The 20,774-nt window shown below is 36.5% G+C and overlaps 1 protein-coding gene across 2 annotated transcripts in view; it reads left to right on the top strand.

Annotated features, from left to right (window-relative positions):
* The window catches only part of XPO4 (exportin 4), a 119,806-nt gene that overhangs the window by 4,864 nt on the left and 94,168 nt on the right, over nt 1-20,774 (top strand). The gene's annotated exons all lie outside the window — the stretch shown is intronic.

The following is a 20,774-nucleotide window of genomic DNA, read 5'->3' as shown; positions in this document are numbered from 1 at the left end:
GGCAGAAACATAGGCAGAGGGAGAAGCAGGCTCCCTGCGGGGAACCTGATGCAGGACTTGATCCCAGGACCCTTGGATCACAACCTGAGCCAAAGGCAGATGCTCAACCACTGAGCCACCCAGGTGCCCCTCAAATAATAAATCTTAAAAAAATCTCTAGGCATATAAGAGCATATATACATCATTTTTATTTTTTATTTTATTTTTTCATTTGTTTGGTTTCTTTTTCACCATGTATTTATTTGTGGGTAATTATAAATCAGTAGGACCAAGCAAAACTAACATAGCCTCTACAATGCTGATAGCAATTTCATGTTTAAAAGATACTCAACATAGAGAGCTGGTAGTAGGCCCCAGAATTAACAAAACCACATCTGAATCTCACAGAGATTGTCCCTCCCTTGCAGCTGGGACCAAGAGGTGACAGGGACCTTGTTTTGAGACTGCATAACTGCTACCACCAAACCCCCACCAAAGAAGTACACTCATCATTTTTAAAATGTATTTTTTGTACATAAATGAAATTGTATAATCCATATTTTCCTGTGCTTTTCTTTGTTCACCTCATTGTGGATGAATTTTAAAGGAAGTTTGTTTCCATTTTGTATGTGTGCATGAATAGATATAAAATATAGGATGTGTTTTGATTTTAGAGACATCATAGTGGAAAAGTTTAGTATTCTTTTAGTATTAATATCATATTAGTTTGAATGGTAACCTGAAAAATGCTTTATTTGTTTATTTTCTTGAATTTCCTTGGTTTTGTTTTTCTAGCTCACTTGAAGTGTTAGGGATTGTCCTTTCTGAGTATGTGTAGTGCTAATATAAGAAAGTGCCAAGTACATATGTTAACTGATACTTCACAGAAAAATAATTTACTATAATTGTTTTAAAACCAAAGTGGATTTAGTAAGTGTAAATGTAACTTATTTAATAAATGTAAATGAGAAAGATTTATTTTTCTATGTTTTTTTTTTTTGTAGTGGAATCTGGTTACTATTTCGAAAGCATCTGCAAAATTATAGTGCAAAACAAAAAATTCTTATCATTCTCACATCAATCCCCTGAAGTAAATAGAAGAGCTTTAAACTCTATAAAGAGGGGAGCCCAGGGTGGCTCAGCGGTTTAGCACCGCCTTCAGCCCAGGGCGTGATCCTGGAGACCTGGGATCAAGTCCCACATCAGGCTCCCTGCATGGAGCCTGCTTCTCCCTCTGCCTGTGTGTCTCTGCCTCTCTCTCTCTGTCTCTTATGAATGAATAAATAAAATCTTTTTAAAAAATAATAAACTATAAAGAAAATATGAGATTCAGAAAATACCAGATTCAGATTTCAGATTTGCCAATTGGATTTAGAGTTAAATCTCTGGCCACTCATTCATTCTAGAGCATTTTTTCCATATGTATTTGCTAGGTATAATGCTATGTATGCTAAAGAGATAGGAGAAAGACCTCGTTTTCAAGGAGAGTATAGTCTAATGGGGGAGAAAGGCAAAACTATTAGCAGTTTTTAGGTAACATAATGAAAGTATATGCTAATGCCCTCTGATAGTACAGAGGAGGGGCATGTATCTCATACTGAGGTGAGGTCTTACAAAGGGCTTCTTGGAAGAGGTGATCCTTAAGCTGAGTAGTCAATGAAGGACAAGTTGGAGTTTTCCAGTTGGGTGAGGGGTTTGCCAGGTAAGAGAGATATTTGTATGAAAGCCTGAGAACTGAATGCCATATGCTTGGGGAATATTTGAGCATTTATTTATTTATTTATTTATTTATTTATTTATTTAAGATTTATTTATTTATTTTAAAGAGAGCTTGAGTGGGGGAGGGAGAGAGAAGCAGACTCCCCACTGAATGTGGAGCCCAAAGAGGCAGGGCTTGATCCATGATTCTGATATCATGACCCAAACCAAAACAAAGAGTGGAATGCTCAACTGACTGTGCCACCCAGGTGCCCTTTGCACATTTATTTAGTAGATACTCCCTTAGTCCCTCCTGTGTATAGGGTACAGTGCTTTTATTTTTGGTAATCAATAATGAACATGTTGTGATTTAAGAATTTTGATTGTAGCAATTACTTTTGTTATTGGAAAGATGCATTACATTGAATAAGCATTTTTATATTTTCAATTTTGTCTTTTAATCTTTGCTATGGCACTAGATATTAGAATACTAACACTAATAATTTTTTTTTCAAAAAACTAGTTAGTGGGGAATTTTTATTTAAAGCTCAATTAAATGTGTATTTTGCAGTTGGATTTGTCAAACTCCACTAATTGGAACATAGCCAGTGATCCAGAGAAAAGTGAAGATTTTTGAAATCATAGATATCTAAAAGGCAGTTGATAAAATTTAAGTCTTTTATGACTAAAAAATTCAATAAACTAGGAATTGACTTAAAAAAAAATAAAGGTCTTTCAAGCCACCAGTAAATGGTGATATTCTTGAGTAAAATAGGGAGTCATAATATAATTACTGCTTAACACTTGGAGGGCCTAGTGATACAATTAGATAAGAAAAAGAAGTAAGTGTAAATAGAAGAAAAGTAAAAAAAAGATGATTATTTGCAGGTGATATCCAGAAAAAGAAATCGAAGGAAATTAAACTGTTAGAACTATTAGAATAGTTATTTGGTAAGATGGCCAGATATAAGACAAATAAACTAATTGTGAGATTTCCTTTATATCAACAATGATCAAGTTAAAACTGGAAGAAAAAAAGACCTCATTCCTTCAGGAATAAAAACTGTAGGCATGAATTACAGGATACGGTTAAACATGCAACTTTTTATAAAGAAAACTATGTAGTTTATTCAAAGAATTCAAAAGGAAATCTGAATTAAATGAAGGCTGCATTTCTCAGTTCAAAGAATTAATTCTTTGAATTAATTGAAGGGAAGGTGACAATTCCTCCATCATTAATCTATAAATTGAATATAATGTCAATCAAAATCTTTCTTTCCTGCTCACCCTTTTATCAGGTGGAAGAAAAATGTGACTAATTAATAAGAAAATATACCTGGAAGAATAGTTGTATGAGAACTAAAAAGAACACTTTTTAAAAAGGAAAATGGGGATCCCTGGGTGGCTCAGTAGTTTAGCACCTGCCTTTGGCCCGGGGCATGATCTTGGAGGCACGAGATTGAGATTGAGTCCCACTTTGGGCTCCCTGCATGGAGCCTGCTTCTCCCTCTGCCTGTGTTTCTGCCTCTCTCTGTGTGTCTCTCATGAATAAATAAATAAAATTTTAAAAAATAAAAAAAGGGAAATGAAGGGCTTGGGGGACTTGAAGTACAGTTACTAAAACTTATTCAAAAGCTACAGTAATTGAGGGGTGCCTGGCTGGCTCAATTGGTGGAGCATGTGACTCCTGATCTTGGGGATGTGAGTTCGAGCCCTATGTTGGATGTAGAGATTACTTAAAAATAAAATCTTTAAGAAAATAAAAAAATAAAATAAAAATTACAAAAAAGCTATAGTAATTGAGACATTGTAGTCCTGGCATGGGAAAAGAATAGAAAATTGAAAAAGAATGGTCCAAAAACAGAACTATGATTAAAATGATATTTCACATCGTGAAGGTAACAGATAATGAAAAAACAGACCATGCTTTAATGCTAGTAGAGGATAAAAAGTTACAACTTTTGGGGCATCTGGGTGGCTCAGTGGTTGAGCATCTGCCTTTGGCTCAGGTAGTGATCCAAGGGTCCTGGGATGGAGTCCTGCATCGGGTTCCCCACAGGGAGCCTGCCTTCTCCCTTGCCTATGTCTCTGCCTCTCTCTCTGTGTCTCTCATGAATAAATAAAATCTTTTTTTTAAAAAAGTTACAACTTTTTGCCCCCCCCCCCCCCCCCCCCCGCGCCGGCTGTGCGGGGCGGGGGTCCAAAAAAAAAAAAGTTACAACTTTTTGGTAGATCATTTGGTGGTATGTTGTCTCTGGAGCTCTCAAGAAATGTAGATCTACCATATGGTAGTTTTTTTTTTTTTATGGAAAGATTGAAATGGACATGGAAAAAACCTCACAGTGAAGGTAAAAAGTGCAGAACAAGATACGATCTTGTTTTTGCTTTCTAAATAAAAAAAAATCTCTACGTATATTTGTGTGTGTGTGTGTGTATATATATATATATAAACAGAATTGGAAGATATATATTATATTAACCTTTTAAGAATGGCTATATAGAGATAATGGGATGGAAGTAGAAAGAGTACATTTCAGTATAGTTTTAATTTTTTACAGTATAAAACATTGAATCACATGTTAATATGTCATTCTGATAAATTTGAATGTTGCGTGTGTTTTTAAAATCTATTATTACTTTCTTGACTATTCTATATTTTTTGTCTCAGAAAATTAAAAGCTGTCTCATGGCTGAGGCTGAATAAAAATTATATTTGTAAGTCAGGTTCCATTTTTGCAGTTTTATTTAATCAGTGCTAGTTAAGCATAATCTTGCTAGCAAATAAAAGGAAAAAGTATTTTGAGACAGCGCTATTAGAAAGCCATTAAACTTTATTTTGGAGAAGGAATATGGGTTTACTCTCAGGCCAAGTTCTATTCACTTATAATTGTGGGAAAAATTGGGCCCACTGTAAAATGACAAGAATATTCTAGAGTAGGGGTTTTCAAAGTTTAGAAGGTACATAATCATTGTTAAAACTATATGACAGACAGAATGCTGTCTGTCTTATCTGTCTTATTTATAAAGATTCTGATTTACGAGGCCGTGTCTCATTTCATTCTCCCATATTTAATGGCTTCCATAATAGAGTTCTGAAAGCTCAGCATAGTTCTTGCCTCCTTCATACTCCAGCCATAAGCCAGTTCCTGTCTACTTTCTTTGTTTCCCAGCCAGGGTTGTCTGCATAATTTGTGGGGCCTCATGTAAAATGAGAATGTGTGTCTCCTTGTTCAAAAAGCAGGAAAAAGTGCCATTAGCGGCTTTAAAATATAAAGGCTGGGATCCCTGGGTGGCGCAGCGGTTTGGCGCCTGCCTTTGGCCCAGGGCGCGATCCTGGAGACCCGGGATTGAATCCCACACCGGGCTCCCGGTGCATGGAGCCTGCTTCATCCTCTGCCTGTGTCTCTGCCTCTCTCTCTCTCTCTCTCTCTCTCTCTCTCTCTGCGACTATCATAAATAAATAAAAAAAAAAAATTAAAAAAAAAATAAAATATAAAGGCTTTTTCCTTTATATACTTGTCAATAGTAATAGTGCTTTCTCTGTAACAGCAAACTTATACATTGTGAAAGAAGAATATTTTAGTATAATTGTATGTAATATAATAACATTTTAATGTGGAATCTTGATTGGTCATAAGATATTTTTGGCTTTTCTACAAATTTATTGGGTCGTCAAATTTTTTACTTTTAGCAAGTTCATTTTCATTTGGTATAATTGAAAGTGATGTCAGTTGCTCTTGGCAAATACAATATTGTAAATTTTTGGTTATTATTTTGAGTAGGATCTTTCTACTGATGCAGCTATTACTAGAGTTATGTTTTATAGGCTGTGACAACTTTGGAATAAATTTCCTATTAATTATTTACGAATTTTAGAGCTGATGATTCTTACAGAACATTTTTTTTTTAAAGACTTCATACTGAATTTAATTTTAGATGTAATTTTATACAATATTTTAATGTTTCTTCTGACAATTCTTGTTACTTGTAGAGGTCATAGAAGAAACCAAAAGTAGCATACTAATGATTTGTATATGATTAAATTTGTATACAATTAAAGATGTCTTTCTATGCATGCTGCCATTGTGTCTTCAGTTATAAAAGAAAACTAGAATTATCTTTCTGATTAATAAATGGTCTGTCAAGAGCTTTATACTAAAATAGCCATTTTCCTGCTCAATACAATGATTTTTAAATTTAATTTTTATTTCCAAGCCTGGAGATACTTGCTTTGCTGTAGAAATTTTGAAAACCAGAGATTCTAAGCTCTGAAGAACTCTACTAACTCCCTGAAATGCTTTATTGCAGTGTCCATTTGTACATTTTTCTTTTGTAATTTATTGCCAAATTTACTCCTTGAGTTCCTGTCACAGTGCTTAGGCTGGAGAGTTAATGTTTGTGCAGGTGCCTCAGGGACAGGGTTGGGGGATGAACAGGCAAGCTGGCTTCTCATGGTAGGTCCTGAAGCTGCTGCTGGTTGGGCCTAGCTTTGACCACAGCCACCATGGAGCCCGTAGCACCCCAGACTGCCTTGAGCCATGTGTATGTGTGCCTGGCCACGATCCTGTCTTTACAGCTCCTACACATGTTCTTCTTGTCCCATTGGGCTTCACCTGCAAAATAAAAGTCCAAAGATAAAATTATTAAGAATTTCAGAATGGCAACAGCAAAGTATCAAATTAAGCAGGGGGCCCTTTAGAGAGTTGGGCCCTATGAGACTCCACAGGTCACACATTCGTGAAGCTGGGCTTAGGCTACAGCATGCTGGGCTTCAGTTCATTACATTTGATCTGCTTCCTCCTTCCAGAACCTTATGTCTATGTATTCCCTTGGCTTGGAACATCATTCTCCCCTTTCTGCCTATTTAACGTTTAATTCTTCAGATCTTAATGTAGTTGTTTACTTTATTAAAGAAGCCTGACCACTCTTAAATTATTTTTTCATAGTGTCATTTACTTTAGTAATATTAAATATCCTCATCTACTGGATTGTAAGCTCCACAGGAGAGGGGTTTTGTTTGTTTTTATCATTGACTCGTTGTGTCTGAAGTATCTAGCACATTGCCTGGCATGTAGTAGGCGTTTGGTAGTAATTTATGGACTAAAATGTATGAACAGACCACTATAGGGCAAGGCCTAGAGAATAGGTTTCAGAGATAGATTACGCAGGTAATTGTTTGAATTGAATTCAATTGAATTGAAGTTTTATTACTGATACTTTTTGTAAGGCTTTGAGTAAATTTTTAGCTTTTCAGTTTTTCAGAACCCTTCTGTTGCTTTTACTCTGTCTCGGCAACACCAACTCTCTTTCAGTCTTTTACTCTCCTGTTCTTCATCCTGCCCCAGGACCTTTCATATACTTTTTCCTGCTTAGAATGTTCTTCACTTTTACCTACTCCTTCAGGTCTCTACATAGTTACTTTCAGGGGAGCCTTCCCTAGCTTCCCTAGAAGGTGAGATTGATCTTACACTTAGATAACTGTAGTTCTTTCATAACACCTACCACATTTGAAATTTTGCATTTATTTGTGTGATTAACGAATAAATATTGGTCTCCTTTGCTGGACTCTCATATGTATTAGTTTAGGGACCTTGTTTGCACATAGTATTGGTCGGTAATATTTGTTGAATGAAAAAGAATGCGTGGGTAAACCTGAAAGGAGTACTACGAGATGAGCCGAGGTAAATAGGCAGGAGCTGGGTTATCTTTTTTTTTTTTTTTTTTTATAAATTTTTATTTATTTATGATAGTCACAGAGAGAGAGAGAGAGAGGCAGAGACACAGGCAGAGGGAGAAGCAGGCTCCATGCAGGGAGCCCGACGTGGGATTCGATCTCGGGACTCCAGGATCACGCCCTGGGCCAAAGGCAGGCGCCAAACTGCTGCGCCACCCAGGGATCCCTGAGCTGGGTTATCTTAAGGCCTTATTTGTCACAATAATTTAACTTGAATTCACCCAGTAATAATGACTTCACAGACTTGTGGTTTGATATGTGAAAATCTGAGAGAAGCAAGATGTGAGGTAGGAAGACCAGTTAGAGGCTGTTCAGCAAAGAGATGATGAGGGGAATATAAATAATAGTGAAAGGGAATATAAGGGAAGGGAGAAGAAATGTGTGGGAAATATCAGAAAGGGAGACAGAACATAAAGACTCCTAACTCTGGGAGTTAGTTAAACGAACTAGGGGTGGTGGAAGGAGAGGAGGGCGGGGGGGTGGGGGTGAATGGGTGACGGGCACTGAGGGGAGCACTTGACGGGAGCACTTGAAGGGATGAGCACTGGGTGTTATTCTGTATGTTGGCAAATTGAACACCAATAAAAAATAAATATATTATTAAAAAAAAGCAAAGAGATGATGAAATTCTGAACAAAGCTAGGGTACGGGGTGGGGAATTAATATTTAAAAACTTTTTTTTTAAATGTCTCTTTTTAAATTATTTTTATTTATGATAGAGAGAGAGAGAGAGAGAGAGAGGGGCAGAGACACAGGCAGAGGGAGAAGCAGGCTCCATGCACTGGGAGCCCGACGTGGGACTTGATCCTGGGTCTCCAGGATCACGCCCTGGGCCAAAGGCAGGCGCTAAACTGCTACGCCGCCCAGGGATCCCTTAAAAAAACTTTTTTAATGCCATAGTGACTCTTATGGGAAAGAAGAATGAATACATGTTTGGGGGACTCTGGGAATACCTTAAAATGGCTTGTAGGGGCAGCCCGGGTGGCTCAGCAGTTTAGCGCCACCTTCGGCCCAGGGCCTGATGCTGGAGACCCAGGGTCGAACCCCACGTCGGGCTCCCAGTGCATGGAGCCTGCTTCTCCCTCTGCCTGTGTCTTTGCCTCTTTCTCTCTGTGTGTCTTTCATGAATAAATAAATAAAATCTTAAAAAAAAAAAATGCCTTGTTAGAAGCTCAAAATTTTTCAACTTTTTTCTTAAAAGTTAATGGAAATTTCATTGTAACTCATAGTATATCCATGTTTTAACATAAAATTTTTTGACCCCAATTCTGTGGTTTTGTGACAGGGGTTAGACAACTATTTAGAAAACAGCAGGGCAGCCGGGGTGGCTCAACGGTTTAGCGCCGCCTTCAGCCCAGGGCGTGATCCTGGAGACCTGGGATCAAGTCCCACATCGGGCTCCCTGCATGGAGCCTGCTTCTCCTCTGCCTGTGTCTCTGCCTCTCTCTCTCTGTCTATCATTAATAAATAAATAAAATCTTTTTTTTAAAAAAGAAAAGAAAACAGCAGTGGTAATCACCCTGTTGTTTATGTTAGCATACATGGAAAATTATTGAAATTTAGAAATTAGGGATCCCTGGGTGGCGCAGCGGTTTGGCGCCTGCCTTTGGCCCAGGGCGCGATCCTGGAGACCTGGGATCGAATCCCACGTCGGGCTCTCGGTGCATGGAGCCTGCTTCTCCCTCTGCCTGTGTCTCTGCCTCTCTCTCTCTCTCTCTCTCTCTCTCTCTCTGTGACTATCATAAATAAATAAAAATTAAAAAAAAAAAAAAAAGAAATTTAGAAATTAAAAGGCAGTATAAAATAGAAGCTCAAGAGCCAGATAGTTTGGATTCTTCTTGGCTTCCGACTAGCTGTGTGACATTTGGCAAGTCATTGAACCTCTGTGTGTCTGTTTCTTCATCTCTACAATAGAAAAATCATAGTTCCTATCTCATGTAATTAATGTGAAGATTAAATGATTGCATTAAAAGAAAGTGTTTAGCGTTAGTGCCTGGCACATGTTAAGTGCTCCGTGTTAGCTGTTATTTTGTACTTTAATGTATCAAATAACATTGCATCAAAGCACATAAGCTAAAGCAACTTTAGGGTAAGCACTCAATAAGTATTTGATGAGTTAATTAAATTTCTTGTAGAGTAGTGCTGAGAGGACTTTCTGGGTTGATGGGAATGTTCTATATCTACACTCTCCAATACAGTAAGTAGCTGGTAGCAACAGGTGGCTATTGAGTGCTTAAAATAGGCTAGTGCAGTGGAGCAACTAAAATTTTAATATTAATTAATTTAAATAGCCACATGTGGCCATATAGGGCAGCATAGATTAGAGTGTGGCTGTATGTCTCTTTGCATTCATTTTCTGATTGGTAAATATTGATTACAGATTTCAAATAATTCTCAAGATTCTGTCATTACTTCTGGTTGTTGCATTTCCACTGTTAAAATGCAGTATATACTAATTTAGTTATCAAATGCTGTATCTTTTTTTTTTTTAAAGAATTGATTTTTTTTTTAAAAAATTTATTCAGAGGCAGGCAGAGACACAGGCAGAGGGAGAAGCAGGCTCCATGCAGGGAGCCCGATGTGGGACTCGATCCCGGGTCTCCAGGATCACACCCCAGGCTGCAGGCGGCGCTAAACTGCTGCACCACCAGGGCTGCCTCAAATGCTGTATCTTTAATAGATTTTACCTTGTTATTCTGATTCTTGCATTAGAATCACCAAAACACATACTTTAGCAGATATTGGTGGCACATATCATTAATTGAGAAGTGACAAAATTCTTTGCTTCATAATAATAATTTTCCTTTTTAAGTTTATAAACACCAATTGAATGATCAAGATTATGGATATTTTATCACCTCTAATACATACCTACCTGTTAACATTTGTCCACTTATGAACTATATCAATTTGTTTTTAAATTCAGACCTCATAAAAGAGTAAGAATAGAAAAATAGTGTCACATATCCTCTTAGCAAAACAATTTGATCCAGGTTCTTGTTACAGAATATTGGGTAATGAGGCAATTCTTGTCTAATGATTGACTCAGTGAGACTAGGATCATTTCCTTTTTGTCCTTGGAAGTATATGGTTCATTCATTGATTCTTGTGTTTGAGAAAACTAGGGCAAGGTTTCGTATCCTTGCCACTATTGACATTTTGGGTTGGATAATTCTTCATTATTGTGGTCTGGTGTGTGCATTGTGGGATGTTTAGCAGCATCTTTTACCCTCGATCCATTAGTTACCAGTAACACTTCCCAGTTGTGGCAACCAAAAATCTCTCTAGACACTGTCAGACATCCCCTAGGGAATCAAAATTGGCTCAGTTGAGAGCCAATGATCTAGAATATTATCATCTGCAGACACAGGGTCTGAGATGACATTTATATGATCAGTTTTATCATCATAAATGGAGTCAGCCCATTGGAATCTTTTGCAGTGTTAGGATTTTCTATATCTTTGTTGTGTAATATGTTAGCCACTATCAACATTTGGTTATCAAGCACTTGAAATGTGTCTAGTGCAACTAAGGAACTAAGTTTTTAATTTAATTTAAACAACCACATGTAGCTAGTGGGTACTGACTATATTGGACACTACAGGTCTAAAGTGCTGTTCTTTTTTCTTTGTGCATTATCTTCTGATTCACCTCATAATTATGTCTTGTCCATTTCCTTTTATTATGGGTGGAAATTTAAAAATTCTGAATTCTTACCACTATTGAATGAAACCTAAAACAAAAAGACCCATGAACATGGTGTTTCTATATTTCTTTTATATGTTGTTGAAAGCTCATGCTATATTTTGAGCAAAGTAGTAAAAAAAAAAATGAGACTAATGTAATAGTGTTGATTTATTTTGCTGTTGCATTGGTTTTCCAGGTGATGTAATCATTTCTTAATTTTTTAATTTTGTTGTTAGTGTATCCTTAGCATATTTGGGAATAATTGATGAGGTCTGATGAAATAGTCCGTAGAATGGTGAAATGATAAAATGTTTCAAGATATTAAAAATGTGATTATTAAAATCCCATTATGAATCTGAGACTTATAAAAGGGTCTGGTGGGTTCATATATGACTTCAAATTGAATGAATTTTATTATTTTTCTTAAAAGTAAAATTTTCTGGGCAGCGTGGGTGGCTCAGCGGTTTAGCGCTACCTTCAGCCCAGGGACTGATCCTGGAGACCCAGAATCAAGTTCCGCATCAGGCTCCCTGCAGGGAGCCTGCTTCTCCCTCTGCCTGTGTCTCTCTGCCTCTCTGTGTGTCTCTTATGAATGAATAGATAAAATCTTTTTTTTAAAAAAAGGTTTAATTTTATTTTTTTTATTTTAAAAGGTTTTATTTTTGATTAGGTTTACATCATACATTTTTAAGTTCTTTTAAACATTTTGTATTGTTTCTGTATTTCCAATATTTTATGAGTTTTGTTGGTTTTATTCTTTAATTCGTTGTTCTCTAGACTCATGGTGGCTTGCTTTCTCATGTGTTTAAACATTTTTGAGTATTAACTTTTGAAAGTATTTCTGGAAAAGTCTGAGGCCTGGATTATGGTGCATTCATTACTACAAGTGTCTTAGGTGCATGACCAACATAGACTATTTTTAAGTTTATTGGCTTGAAGTTTTTGGAACACACAGGTCTTGTTGAAATGAAGCAGGAAACCTATTAGAAGGCCTGTTCGTGGTTATCAGTTGTCTGAGGTAATTTTCCTTCTTTTACCTATTACTAAGATCCACACTAGCAAGTTTCTCTCACCCTCTCTTCCTCCCTCTCTGTTGTTTTTCTTTTTGCTTTTTAATGGTTTACCCTTACACTGAGGATCCCAGCTTTATGTGGAGGTATGTCCTATTATCCATTTTAGGAGGTCCCTGGCTATGTCTGATGCCTTCTTTACTTTTTGGGCAGCTCTCAGAATGGAAACTCAAGGTCATCTGGGATTGGCAAATGTCTCTAGGGTAAATGTATAAGTGCCATCTTTCATCTTTGGATCACTGCTTTGGTTTCCTTTTAGCTTCTGGGGATTTCTTAATGTCTTGTGAGCTCAGCAATACATTAAAAAAGCTAGAAATATTTTATCTACCATTTTTATTAGGTTTTAGCCAGAGTTCAAGATCAGCAGAACTGTCAGTAATGGAAGGCTCCCTCATTTTAAAAATGCAGTGTTTCAAATAAATGAAGAAGTATATAGAACAATGTAAATCATAACCATGTACCCATTTCCTGGGTTAACGAATGTTAATATAGCCATTTTACATATAATCTTTTTTTTTCCTCATTAAACTTTTGTTTTAATGGGTCTCAAAATTCTGTGACAGATTTTTGGTCATGTTGTTTCCATTAAAAAGTACTGATTTTAAAAACTAATAACTTAAAACTGCCACACACACACACACACACACACACACACACAAAATCAAATGGTCCACAAAACATTCTCCTTTCCTTCTGAAGGTTTTATGATGCATTGTTATTATTAACCAGTCTTTTACTGTTAAACTTAAATGGCAATTGACACAAACAGTTCTGAGATGGTTCTTCCACCGCTGATTAAGACTGGGGTGGCAGGTATTGGGGATAATACTCATTTAGCCTTCTGCGCTTTCTGGGCAGACTTGGTGACTTTGCCAGCTCCAGTTGCCTTCTTGTCCACTGCTTTGATGATGCCCACAGCAACCATCTGTCTCATGTCACAAACAGCAAATGGCCTAGAGGAGGATAGTTGGAGAAGCTCTCAACACACAACACACATAGGTTTTCCAGGAGTCATATCAACAATGGCAGCATCCCCAGATTTCAAGAACTTGGGACCATCTTTCAGCTTTTTTCCAGAATGATGATTTATCTTCTTCAGCTCAGCAAACTTGCAAGCAATGTGAGTTGTGTGACAGTCCAGCACAGGTGCATCTCCAGTACTGATTTGGCCTGGATGGTTCAGGATAATCACCTTAGCTGTGAAGCCAGCTGCTTCCATTGGTGGGTCATTTTTGCTGTCACCAGCCACATTGCCACGACGAACATCTTTGACAGATATTTCCTTTTTTTTTTTTTTTTTTAAATATTTTTATTTATTCATGAGAGACAGAGAGAGAGAGAGAGAGGCAGAGGGAGAAGCAGAGGGAGAAGCAAAGGGAGAAGCAGGCTCCATGCAGGGAGCCCGACATGGGACTCCATCCCAGGTCTCCAGGATCATGCCCTGGGCTGCAGGCGGCGCTAAACCGCTGAGCCACCCGGGCTACTCCTTAGTTTAGTCTTTAAGTGTCTTATAAACCACTGTGTGGCAGTACTATAATGTATTTCCTAATGATGGCATTCAAATTGTTACTTTTTTATTTGTTATGATAGTGCTGTAGGAACTTTGTGTGACTTTTATATGTGTGTGGGAGAGGTTTTCTAGGAATAAATGCCTAGGAGTGGACTTTTTTGCATTCTTTGCTATTCAGGACCACCAACTTATAAGTAATTCTAAATTCCAAACGAAGTTCCATGTTAGATTAATCTAAATTTATGACTGTCTACAGTAGTCCCAAGCTTCCATGCGCTTGTTTTTGTAGTTTTTTTTAATCTGCATAATTTTATGTTTCCCCTCAGAAATAATAGCTTACTGTTTTAATTTGTATTTCACTGGTTGGTTACTAGTGAGGTTGAGTATGTTCTCATGTTTATTGGCCATTTTCTATTGCATTGTGTAATCGTTTGGATTGGATTAGGCAGCATATGTCTTTTAAATTATGTGCTTAATAACACTTATTAAGCAAACGGTGTGCTTAATATTGCTTAATTATTAAGCAATAACAGTGTCTTTTAAGAAATCATTTTAAAAAATGATTATTTTTTCTCACAATAAAGGGTGGAGTTAAATTGATCTGAAGATGGTCTGTGGCTCCAGGATAGCATCAGGGGCTCATGCTGCTGCTGCTGGGTTTTTTTTCCTTTGTTTATAATTCTTAGCTGATGTTTTCCATCTTCTACGTCTTTTTGTGATCTAAGATGATTAGTAGAACTACAGCTACCATATTCATTTCCAGGGAGGAGGAAAGAAGATCCACAGACAAAAGAAAATTATGTTTCCAGCTGAATCAGCTCTCTTTAGGAAGTCTTACCCCAGGCTTTGTTTACATTTTACTGGCCAGAACTTAGTCTGGTCACTAGGAAATGTTATTTAGCTATGCAAAGTGCTGCATATTCGAGTTCTTTACTAAGGAAGAAGAGGAGTGAATATTGAAGAGGTAGCTGTCAGCTTCTGCTATAAGTTGTCTTCTGTGGGAGTTTTTATGTTCTGAATATTAGTCCTTTGTTAATTATATTCAGTGCAGTTATTGTCTTCTGATCTATGACTAGTCTTTCACTTACAGTTAATGTTTAGAAGGTTATAATTTTAACAGTTGAATTTATTAATTTTTAAGAGTTTATGCCTTTTGTAAAGTTTGAAATAATCCTTCCCTACTCTGACATATTCTCTTGTGTTTTCTTTTTCTTTTTTTTAAGATTTTATTTATTTATTCTAGAGAGGGAGAAAGCACGAGTAGGAGAGGCAGAGGGCTAGGGAGAGAGAGTCTCAAGCAGACTCCATGCAGAGCACGGAGCCTGAGGTAGGGTTCAATCACAGGATCCTGAGATCACGACCCATACCAAAACCAAGAGTCATACACCCAACCAACTGTGCCATGCAGGCGCCCCCTCCTATGTTTTATTCTTAATGTTTTGTCATTGGTTTTTTTTTTTTTTAAAGATTTATTTATTCATGAGATACACACACAGGGGCAGAGACACAGCCAGAGGGAGAAGCAGGCTCCCTGTGGAGAAGCCTGATATGGGACTCCATCCCAGGATTACGACCTGAGCCAAAGGCAGATGTTCAACCACTGAGCCACCCAGGTGTCCCTTGTCATTAGTTTTTTTACGTTTTGCTTTTCATTTTTAAATCTTAAAATCACCTAGAATTTATTATTATGTATGATATAAGTAAATATCTGATCTTTCATTTTTGCTTATAAGTAGCCCACTTTCCTATGCCATTTATTGTATAGTCTAGTCTTTCTTCACTAATTTATCACATGTCATGGGTGTGTTTCTGGGAATTCTCTGCTCCTTTGTTTTTTCCTGTTCTACTATTTTTAAAAATTATGATAATGCCTTTATAAGTGTTCAAGTCTGGTTGTGTAAGATTCCTTTCTTTTTTTTTTTTTATAAGTTTTTATTTAAATTCCAGTTAGTAAAAAAAAAAATTCCAGTTAGTTAACATACAGTATAATATTAATTTCAGATGTACAGTTTAGTGATTTAGCACTTCATACAACACCTAGCGCTCATTACAGTGCACTCTTTAATCTCCATCACCTTTTTCACTCATCCCCCCTCCTTTCTTATTCTTTCTCCACATTTTTAATAGTTTTTTGAACCTCAAAGTGTTATTTATTACCTATAATATTTTATTAGTTTCAGATATACAATATAATGACTCAGTATTTGTATATACTGTGAAATGATCACAATTAATACCTATCACCATATATGGCTATTAAATCTTTTTCTTATGAAACATTTTAAGATCTACTCTCTTAGTAACTTTCAGATATGCAATAAAATATTACTAATTATGGTTATGATGGTATACCCAACATCCCCATGACTTACTTATTTTATAACTGGAAGTTTGTACCTTTTGACCCCCTTTGCCCATTTCATCCTCTTCTTCCCCACAGCCACCAATCTGTTCTCTGTATCTATAACAAGCTTGGAGGGGGATGTTTTTTGTTCTTTTGTTAGATTCCACATATACATGATATCTTTCTCTATAAGTGAATATCTTTCTCTGTCTCACTTATTTCACTTAGCATAATGCTCTCAAGATCCTTTTTTCCTGATTTTACTCTTTTTGGCCTTTTTCTTACATGTCTTGGGATCACCTTGTCATATTCTGAGATGAACCATAGGGTTCATTGGGATTTAAATTGGAATTGTATTAATTATTGTAGGTTAATTTAGGGAGACCCATATGTGTATTTTTAACTGTAGTTCTCTTACCAATTATGAGACGTATTCATTAGCGTCATTAGATGGGAACACTGACTTGCTTGGAGGTATCCTTGTATAGAAGTTTTCCAACTGATGCGCTACACAGGTGGGATTAGAAACCTGGTCATTTTGATTCAGTATCCTATTCTTTTAATTATAGGAGACTGGTTGTTTTAAAGGGATTTTTAAGGTAGGGTAAACCTTTTAGTAAGCAGAATGCAGTGTGCCATTGCTAAGTATAACTTTAAGATAAAGAGAGTGAAAAGAGATGTGGGAGGAAATGAGGTGGATGTGAGCAGAGAGCCAGTGGGACAGGTATGGGAGGAGGATTTAGATTTCAGCGAAAGTTGAGGGGGAGGGAATATTTTGTTAAGAAATTGGGAGAAGGTGATTGGAGAATATTCTTTTTGAAAAGGAAGCTACATAAAGGAGCTAATCATACAGGGAGCTTTCACTTTGGGAAAGTAAAAATAAGGTAATTTTCTGAGAGATTGGAGTGATGGGTATCGTGATATGAGAAGTTTGAGAGAAAAACAGACTTGGAAGGACAAATTTTGGGAATATCCTAGGAAATCACAAGAGATTATTAGGGCTCATCTCTCAATTTGTTTAGCGGAAAGGTCCAGTATCTGGAATTTACTCTGTGGAATGCTATGAAATATTGGTATAATACATTTAAATTTAGTAATAAAGTATATCATCATGTGTTATGGATTTAAATTTAATTTATGTAGGAGCGATGATAAGTTCCAAAAGTTTAAAAGTTTTAAATTTAATTTAAATTTAATTTAGGTAGGAGCAATGATAAGTTCCAAAAGTTTAACAAAAGATTATAGAGAGAAAACTAAAAATTGAGCAAATTCTTAACAAAATCTTCAATGAATGAATCAAAAACTACCAGTAAATGTGGTTTTAGGTAGTATACCTGTGATTTTCTAATTTGAACGTTAAGCCATGCTCTCTCTAAAAAATGAGAGAGCAGTTACAGCTAAAAAAATTCTAACTGTCAGCTCTGTGGCATGACTTCAGTTTTGTTTTCTACTTTTGTAGCTTGTTTTCTATCTGTAAGTCGTGCCTGATGTTTTCAATGCGACTTTGATACCTTTTTTTCCCATTTATTTATCCTGTAAATAATGATACTTAGAGTAAGCCAAGAACATTATTTGGATTTCCTTATTAGCCATCTGACAGAAATTAGTCTACTCAACTGTGTTTCCTCATTAGTACAAAAAGAGTCAGGTCATGGGCTTTGATGTCACACAGACTTAATATGCAGTTTTGGTTGTGATACTTTTTACGATCTTGGACATGTGATGATCTGTGAACCTAAGTTTCTCCATATGTAAAAAAGAGGAAATAATTCGTACAAGGATGTTGCTATGATTAAATGGGAGAGTATGTAATTTAGCAGTCTGTGTGAGGATTAATTGGTGCTATTGTTGTTAACCTTAATAAAAGTTGTTATAGCTGCCAAGGGAAAGAGTCTAAAGGCCTCATAGGATTTAGCAAGTGGGATTTCTGACTTTTTGAGGACAGGTTTAGCATGACGACAGAGAGACCAGAATGCAGTTAGTGGCAGAAATCATAGACTGTCATAATTATTCATGTGATTATTTGATTAATGTCTGTCTTTTCTGAGACTCAGAACTCTGTGAGGGTGGGAAAGATTTTCTGTACTTTTATATTCTTAGCTTCTGGCATGGTGCTTGAATTATAGTCAGTCCTCAGTAAATACTTCTTGAATAGAAGTTATTTAGGCACTTTGGTTCTCCCGACCCCCTCCCTTAAGCCCCTCATATTAAATATGTCATGTAGTCCATTTATTAGTGTGTTTGTTTCAAGTTCTAGCTTCAGATGCCTCTAGCTCTCTGCTACCCATGGTATTTCCTCTGGATGTTTTGTAAATTGAAGGTGGCCTTGGTAGGCTAGTGGAATGGTGCAGGCTGGTCCAGAAACACCAGTATATTGAGTTAGGGATTTGAGAGCTTCAGGTTTCCTGCTCATGTGACTCCTTAGAAATACCTCTCAATTTTTCCCCTGACCATGCCTTTGTTTTCCTGAGGATACCCGGGATCGCTCACCTGTGTTTTCCTCTCTTAACATCACCATACTCTGCTACCATCTACTATTTCTTCAGGCTCTTCTGGTGCATTTGACTCTACCTCTGAAGTGTGAGCTGTTTTAAAGCTTTTACTATTAGTTATAATGAAAGAACAGACAGTGCAAAAAACTCTTTTACTATTATTACTTCTTTACTGAAACCTTACAAACTTTACCCTAATGTCTGTATGGGGTGCTAGAGGAAGACTTTTAGGGGAATTTATTCTTTCTACCCCAAAGTTTTAAGCATAAGTCTTACATGGTACTGAGACACCTGAGTGTAGTTTCTGTTAGAGCCCTTGAGTCAGTTTCCACCTCTGCTTCCTACTTAACCTTGAGCAAATGGATTATTCCATTCCTCAGTTTCTTCATCTGTAAAATGGGGATACTATTAGTTTCTACCTCATAAGGTTGTTAATAGGATTAATGTGAGATTATATATCTGTCATGCCTGTCCATTAGTTGAAAATAATGCCTTGCAGTGCTAAGTACTCAATAAATGTTATTGTTGTGTTGCCTCTCCTTTTGGTATGTGCAAGGCTCTAGGAATTTAGAGATGAGTAAAAGAAAGTTCCTGGTGTCAGAAAAGTGAGAAAAGGAGAGAAGGGGCAAGCAGATACTTGCAGTACATTATGGTAAATTGAATAGTAGAGATACATACATAGTGCATCCTACAAGGTGGTGAGATGGAGACATCATTTGTGTTCAGGCTGACTAGGGAAAGGTCAGCAAAGGCTGATGAAGGAGAGACTGAAGCAGAATTTGAAGGATGAGTTCTTACTTCCTGAGAGGAAGGAGTTTGACAGGTGGAGGTTCTAGAGATCATAATACCTAGGAACTTTTAAGAGAAAAATGCATATTTTTGGTTAGGGTCCCAGCCTGCTAAACCTTTGGGGACTGGGAATCTGTTTGGGATTGTTTTCTTTGTTTTTTTTCTTTTGTTTTTAACAAAAGAGCTTCTCAGGACTCATCGATGCTCATAATTTGCTATGTGGAAACCATTGCCAAGTCATTTTCAAAAAGATTTAGAAGTTTTGGCTTTGGGAAACTAAAGTGAATACCATATTGTCATTTAATGAATCAATTGATGGTTTTATTGTTTGTATGATAAATGTTCAACCAGGTGGGTAAGATAAGCCAACTTTTAGATTATACTTCATTACTTAGGAAATCTGATATTTTATAAATGAAATAGCATTCTGTCATATTAAAGTTAAATTGAGACCAGTACTTTATTAAGCATGTGGATATCAGAGTATCCAAAGATTTTTAGCTTTAGGAACTATTTTTGTAGAATAACTGGCATAATTAATTATTTGCAAAATTATGTATGTGTACTGGGATGATGAGAAGAAAGAATGTTTATTTATTTTATTTTATTTATTTTATTTTATTTTATTTTATTTTATGAAAGAATGTTTAAATCAGAATTATTGGGGTAGTCTATAGTTGATTTGTATTCATAGCAGTAGGACATGTTGTAGTATTTATTAATATGCTGTTTTTGGGGTATAGTCAGCAGATATTAATGATGAAATATCTTACAAAAACACAAGCTTGTTGAATTAAAATAGTAAGAATGAAGAATTTGCAAATGGAAGGACAAAAATATTTGTACTCTGCAGAGTTAGCTGTTCAGAGTATTTTATTAATAAAGCCGTTTTCAAAAGACATGTTAAAGAATTTAATACAGTTCTTTTTTTTTTAAAGATTTTATTTATTTATTCATGAGAGATAGAGGCAGAGACATAGGCAGAAGGAGAAACAGGCTCCCCACAAGGAGCCTGATGTAGAACTTGATCCTGGACCCTGATCCTGGGCCCCAGGATCACCCCCTGAGCCGAAGGCAGACAGACAGACAGACGCTCAACCACTGAGCCACCCAGGCATCCCAATACAATTCTTTAATGAAAATACTTTCATTTTTATCTAGAGAGCTGTAGAGGGTGCTGTATCATAAGGAGTAGCATCTGAACTGGTTTTAGCTAATTATAAGAATTCCTTTAGGCCAGACCATCAAAGTAAGTCAAAGATTACCAAGCCGTATAATGAGAATCTGTTTTAGGTTCAGAAGAGTATCATTATAGGAAAGTGTGTTAGAACAAAATGGAATTTAAAAACCTGGCAGACTATATATATAGAAGTTGTTTTTGTTAAGCCAGAAGTCTGGCTTTTCTGCTGATTAATTTATTATTCAGATAGGAGTTTTGTAAATTTCAAACTTTACAGGTCCCTATTATTTC

The sequence above is a fragment of the Vulpes lagopus genome, chromosome 8 (assembly GCF_018345385.1).
Source record: "Vulpes lagopus strain Blue_001 chromosome 8, ASM1834538v1, whole genome shotgun sequence".
Classification (NCBI taxonomy): domain Eukaryota; kingdom Metazoa; phylum Chordata; class Mammalia; order Carnivora; family Canidae; genus Vulpes; species Vulpes lagopus.
Note: the sequence above shows the minus strand (reverse complement) of the source record. Positions and strands in the feature narration are given on the sequence as shown.